The following is a 7,343-nucleotide window of genomic DNA, read 5'->3' as shown; positions in this document are numbered from 1 at the left end:
TGCAATGCATAAAATCCTATATTATTCTTTGCAGAAACACCAAAGGTTAAACATTATAGCACAATTGGCTAATGTGCTTGCCTTCTTCTGTTATAGTACAAAAGGAAATGTTTTTATGTTCCTTGAGTATAATTTCCTTAACATTTTTTAGGTTAACTTTCTAATTAAGTAATTTTTTATAGGTCAGTGGCCACGTGTTTAGTAAAATTTTATCAAGTTAAATAATGTCAAATAAAATATACTGCTAAAAAAATGGTGCTGTGGCAATTTTAATCAGAAAATTATCAGCAAAATACTAATGAGGCATTTTAGTTTTAAAAGGTTGACCTTTTTCGTGCCTTTTCCATAGCATGAAGGTTTTAAAGTGATTCTTTTTTAAGCTAACATTCAATATAAAAATATAACCTTTTCTTTTTGGGGTACCTATTTTTAAGTCTCCTTATGTTCTTAAACACATTCTGCAGTATTTCATTTGAAGCCCAGTTATTTCTAATAGATACAGCACAAACGCAATGACTGCATGAGACTGCTGATTGCAGGATTTTGGAACCCTAAGGATAGTGCACTTAAAAAAGAAGCGTGGTAAAATATACATAATATAGCACTTTCTATTTTAACTATTTTGAAGTGCGCAGTTCAGTGGCCTTAAGCACATTCACATTGTCATGCAACCATCACTGCCATCCATCTCCAGGGCTTTCCATTTTCCCCAGCTGAAGCTCTTTCCCCATTAAACACTCCCTCTCCATTGTTTCTCCCCCAGTCCCTGGCAACCACCACTCTGCTTTCTAGCTCCTTGCATTTGGCGACTCCAGGGACCTCATATGAGTGGAATCATATAGTTTCATCCTCTTGTGTCTGTCAGGCTTATATCACTTAGCATAATGTCCTCCTCCATGTCTCCATCATTTTGTGTCTGGCTTATTTTATGTAGCATAAGGTCCTCATCCCTGTGGTAGCATGTGTCAGAATTGCCTTCCTTTTTAAGGCTGAGTTATATTCTATGGTATATATAGAACATGTTTGGTCTTTTCATTCATGTATTGATGGACAGTTGGATTGCTTCCTCCAGCTATTGTGAACAATATTGTTCTGAACACACATGTACTAATATCCATTGGAATATTTGCTTTCTTTGTTTTTGTTTTTGCTTTTGAACAAGGTCTTTTTTATTATTATTTGAATAAGGTCTCACTCTGTCACCAAGGCTGGAGTGCAGTGGTATTATCATTGCTCTCTGCAACCTCAGCATCCCTGCTCTCAGGTGATTCTCTTACTTCAATCCCCCAAGTAGCTGGGACTACAGGTGCGTGCCACCACATCCAGCTGGTCTTGTGTGTTTGTGTGTGTGTGTGTGTGTGTGTATATATATATATATTCTGTATAGACAGGGTTTTGTCATGTTGCTCAGACTGTTTTTAAACTCCTGCGCTCAAGTTATCCACCACTGGCCTTCGCCTCCCAAAGTGTTGGGATTACAGGTGTGAGCCACTGTATCTGGCCAGAACTCTGCATTCAATTCTTGTGGGTATAGATCTGCAGTTGTATTACTGGATAATATGGCAATTCTGTTAAATTCGTGCAAAAGTAATCATGATTTTAAAAAATAGTGGCAAAAACCGCAATTACTTTTGCACTAGTTGCTACCCTATCACAGCTTATCTTTCACCATATTTCTTTAGGTGAACAAATACAATACACTGAAAAATTCAGGTCTCCACCCTGCCTCACACACATGAAAATGCCCAGATATCGTCTTCTGGTGCTGAAAATGATTGACTAGTTTTCGTTAATTGCTTGAAGATATCTTATCACTCTAAAAACAACACAATCCCATTACATACAAATATATCTTGTGCCAAATTTACCATAATTAATGCAGTGGGCGTAATGTCATATTTTGCTGAGGAATGGGCAAAAAGAGCTGCAATAATTATTCATTGAATAAATATTCATTTAGGACAGGAGATGGCAAGCTTTTCTGTAAATAGCCAGGTAGACATTTTCTGCTTTGTGGACCATGCAGTCTCTGTTACAAACACGCAGTTCTGCCTTCATCGCACAAAAGAAGTCATAGACAATAGGGGGAAAAATGTGTGTGGCAGTGTTCCAATAACTTTGTAAATAAAGTTATTGCCCAAGCTGTTTCCAATAACTTTATAAATAAATATCTTTATTTATAAACCCAAGTGATGGGCCACATTTAGTCCCTGGACTAGATTTGACTCATAGAGCATAGATTCCTGACCTTCATGGCCCTGGAAATAGTGAAAAAAAAATAAATAAATAAAAAGACTGTTCTCTTATGTAGCCTACACTCTGACCGTGAAGACTCTGAGATCTTACCTCCCTTTCAAGCTAACACATTAGCTGGCTATGGTTTTATAAATACTGGCTACAGATGTGAAACTCTTAGCTCAGAAACAAAAGACTTTATTAGTGACTTCTACCTTGCCAAGCCTCGTGTCTCACAGGGGTTGTGAGGGGACAAGACCAGGTGGTGCATGCTGCATACAGAGTTAATTTGGGTCCCAGGTTAGGAAACAACCAGAGGAAACACTCATTCTTAGAAGACAGCTACTAATAATAAACCTTCCCAAACTTTGCTCTGCTGGGGGAATTATTTTTATTATCTAGGAAAGCAAACAAATGTGGACATTATCTCTACTGTCTAAGGCCAGTCACTACACAAATATCTTTGAAAACCATAGAACAGAGCGAAAGTTGTTTGTTGTTTTTTGTGTCTTTATGTTTGTTTATTTCTTTGTTTGTTTAAGACAGGGTCTTGCTCTGTCACCCAGGCTGGAGTGCAGTGGTGTGATCACAAACTGCAGCCTCCACTTCCCAGACTCCATCATTCCTCCTGCCTCAGCCCCCTGAATAGGTGGGACTAAAGGCATGCACTCTGGTGCCTGCATAATTTTTCTATTTTTTGTAGGGATTGGGTCTCACTATGTTGCCCAGGCTGGCCTTAAACTCCTAGCCTCAAGCAATCCTCCTGCCTCAGCCTCCCAAAGTGATGGGATTACAGACACGAGCCACCACACCAGGCCAGAACAAGAGTTGTCATGACGTTGCTTGCAAGTCATGCAAACACATAAGTGACTGAGGGGAAATCAACTGCTAGTAACCTGACATGACAGAAGTGGGGTAGGTTTAAAAAGTCACATTGGGAGCACCAGTCATTTTAGGTTGAGAGACACTGCCTGCCTAAGCTGATCCTGCAAGCGGGAAGCCCATGATGGAAATTTCTAACCTCTATCTCCTACCATCCTTTGAACTCCTGGCTTAACCCACATAGAAGCCATAAGTCAGTGGACCCTATTGTTATACAAAACCTACCCTCCTGGGCACAGGGTAGGGCAGGGAGACGTAAACACTTATGGCAGAACCTGTAATATAAGTTCTGCAGTCAGCCTCTACTCATCCTCTTCAACCTCACACTGACTTTGTAGGGATCATCTAAGGTGATTTTAGGGTACCAACAGCATTGGGTTGGAAAAGAATGGAGACAGGCAGGAGACCAAGTTCTCTCTTATTAGTCTAACAAGAATCCATTATTGTTTTCCACTCCTGACAGCTTTGAGACAAAATCATTCTTCTCCTTTGAACTACAAACACTAACTCTATTATTCATTTGTCACTCAACGTAAACCACAGCTCCCTGGTGGCCTCATTTTCTATGTTCAGGCAAAAGTTTCAAATTTGTCAACTTGCATATAAATCTGTGAGTTTTTCTCTTATCTCTCTAATAGCATGATTTAAGTGTGGTGGATTTGATGTTACTCATCCCTTGGTCTCTCACTTTAGTAGCTGGATGTGACATTAAGGTAAATTACTGAATGTGTATAGATCTGTTTTTCATCCCAAGATAACACTAGTATTTATGCCAATTTCCAATTACATATTGCTAGGTTCTAAATGTGTGTCACCTCTGAAATTTATATGTTGAAAACCTAATCACCAAACTAATGGCATTCGAAAAATGATTAAATCATGAGGACAGAAACTTCATGAAGACTTGTGTCTTCATACAAGAAGAAACAGCCAAAAGTCACCATCCATGTACCAGAAAATTGGCACTCACCAGAAATTCAATCAGCGTTACTCAGCCTCCCGAATTACGAGAAATAAATTTCCATTTTTGATAAGTCACCCAACTTATGACACTTTATTCTAAAAGCCTGAACAGGCAGAAACATATGTATATAATATGTCAGCAATGGATAAGAGGCCAGTGAGTACTCAATAAGTTTAAGGCCAAAGAACAACACTCCATGAGAAATTCTTATCATTGATATTTCATTAATAGTTCTTAATCAGATGCTAATTTTAGGACTCCATGCCTAAATGACTGAAGCTTCAATAAAAACTGTGGACATGAAGTATCAGGTGAGCTTCTCTAATGAACAATACTGCACAATCATTGTCACACATTGTTGATGTCATATATTGTTGCTTTAAAGTCCACTGAAAGAGAATAACTTGTGTCTGGTTTCCTGGACTCAGCCGTATGCACATGTTTATTTGTTGATTCTAACTATAACCTCTCACTGTAGTCATCCGTAACAATGAGCATGGTAGCTTTTCTGAGTACCATGAGTTCTCCAGCAAATCATCCTGCCTGAGGGTGGGCTGACGCAACAACCAACTAGAACAATTGAAATTTGCAAAAATTTTTAATGATCTTGATTGGAACCAAGCATTAACTTCAAGAAAACATTGAAAATTATCCTTTTACTTGCATTCAAATTCTGGGTTAATATTAATGTGAGGTTCTCTATAAATATTTGCTCTGTGGCAGTGAGAAGAGGGTGGTTAATTTTTACTGATTCCATTGCAAACTCACATTAACATATTTCTATACTTAGTGAATATATACACTACAGATTCTATTTTGTGTATCCAATCCATTTCATGAAATAAACCTTCTTACTTTACATGTTTACTTATCTCAATTGCCAACTTATTGGTTATAGTTAGTGTGCCATTCTGTACTCTATTAGAAATAACAGTTTATATACCTTGATCAATTATATTGACTTTAGTGTAAGTTCATCCCTTTAATGATTATAAAACATTCTTTTTTGTTTTGTTTTGGAGTCTCACTCTTGTCACCCAGGTTGGAGTACCATGGCATGATTTCAGCTCACTGCAATCTCTGCCTCCTAGATTCAAGTGATTCCCCTGCTTCAGCTTCCCGAGTAGCTGGGATTACAGGTGTCTACCACCACGCCTGGTTAATTTTTTTTTTCTGTATTTTTTGTAGAAACACGGTTTCACCATGTTGGTCAGGCTGGTCTCGAACTCTTAACCTCAGGTGATCCACCTGCCTTGGCCTCCCAAAGTGCTGGGATTATAGGCATGAGCCACTGCACCCAGACTTTTTTTTTTTTTTTTTTTTTTTTTTTTTAAAATAAGGCTTTTTTTTTTTTTTTTTTTTTTTTTTTTTTAAGAATCAGAGTCTCAGTCTGTCATCTACGCTAGAGTGCAGTGATGTGATCCTAGCTCGCTGCAGCCTCAAACTCTTGGCCTCAAGTAATCCCTCTATCTCAGCCTCCCAAGGTATTGGGATTAGTGTTGTAAGCTACCATGCCCAGCCAAAATAAAATATTCTTGACTGGAAACTTCTATAGGTATTCACAAGGCATTTCATTTTTATAACTACTAGTTTCTTCTCTCACATCGTGTTTCCAAAATGGAAAGTTTCTAGGATTATGTTTTCTCTTCAATGCCACAATTCTGATCATGTGTTTCTTTATGTAGTTTATAACATTTAACACTACATGGATATTTTGGAAAATGTTTGATTTTTAGTTTTGCTTATAAAATACATATTGCATAATAAACACCGTATTAACCCTTTCAGTCTTCATATTTTTCCTAAAATGTAGTGGTTCTCATCTAGAGAAGTCTAAATTGGCTCTCATTTACATGTTTTCAAGGTGAAAAGAACTCCCTATTGACTTACTGTGGCAAGCAGCTGATGTGTAAAAATGAAATCCATAACACGTATAGACATTTGTTTTCTAAACAATTTATGGACTGAATTCATAAACACGAAAAGAGCTTAAGTCAATGAAGGTTTTATTTCAATCTTCAGCTGAAGTCTTTTTCTATTACAGCGTTGAAATACAATTGTCTGGCATTGTGTCAGCTAGATTTAAAAATAGCTAACTAAAGTCAGTAACGCAGCCTGAACATGATTAATAAAGGGTATTAAAGAAATTGCAACAACTTTAAAAAATACAATGATAATCAGAGGAAATATCATTATGGTTGTGAACATAAAGAAAAAGTATTTGTGGTAGCTACTGGGATCATGAATTAAGTCAGATAACTGTAATTTAGCATAAAATTAACAATGAAAATTTTTTATTCCTAGGCTGTATCCATTTCATAAAAATCAAAAGGGGACAAGATACAATAGATATGTCATAAAAAGAATTATATATCCTTTTATTCCATTTTATAATAAATTGTAAGCTTAAGTGCCAAGATTATTTATCAAAGATTTTTTGTAATGCAGAACATGTAAGTATTAGTTTAGGGCTAGAGCGGGCATACCAAAATAACACAGACTGGCTGGTTTAAACAACAGACATTTATTCTCTCACATTCCACATACTGGTAGTCTGAGATCAAGGTGTGGGCAGGGCTGGTTCCTCCTGGGGGCTCTCTCCTTGGCTTGTAGTTGCCATCTTCTCCCTGAGTCCTTACATAGCTGTGCCTCGATGTGTCTGTGTCTTAATCTCCTCTTCATATAAAGACCCAGTCCCATCCTATGGGATTAGGGCCTACCCTGGGGACCTCATTTTACTCCAGTCACCATTTTAAAGACCCTATCTCCAAATCCAATCACATTGGGAGTTAAAACTTTGACATAGATATTTTGGAGATGGAGCAAAATGCACTCCATAACAATATGGGTAATCCATACTGGGTATCATTTTAAAAATCAACAAGACTTTTCTCACATATTAGTCATTGTGATAGAAACATCAATATTTTACCTCTAAATTTTAAAATTACATTTTAATACATAAGTTAAAAATATATGAAGTAGGGGCCAGGCATGGTGGTTCATGCCTATAGTCTCAGCACTTTGGGAGGCTGAGGTGGGCAGATCACTTGAGATCAGGAGTTCAAGACCAACCTGGCTCTGTCTCTACTAAAAATACAAAAAATAGCCAGGCATTGTGGTGCACACCTGTAAGCCCAGCTATTGTGAGGCTGAGGCAGGAGAACTGCTTGAGCCTGGGAGATGGAGGTTGCAGTGAGCTGAGATCATGCCACTGCACTCCAGCCTGAGTGACAGAGCGAGACTTTGTCTCAAACATATA

Source organism: Cebus imitator, unplaced genomic scaffold, assembly GCF_001604975.1.
Source record: "Cebus imitator isolate Cc_AM_T3 unplaced genomic scaffold, Cebus_imitator-1.0 Scaffold649, whole genome shotgun sequence".
Classification (NCBI taxonomy): domain Eukaryota; kingdom Metazoa; phylum Chordata; class Mammalia; order Primates; family Cebidae; genus Cebus; species Cebus imitator.
The sequence above is the reverse complement of the archived record's forward strand: the minus strand, read 5'-3'. Positions refer to the sequence as shown.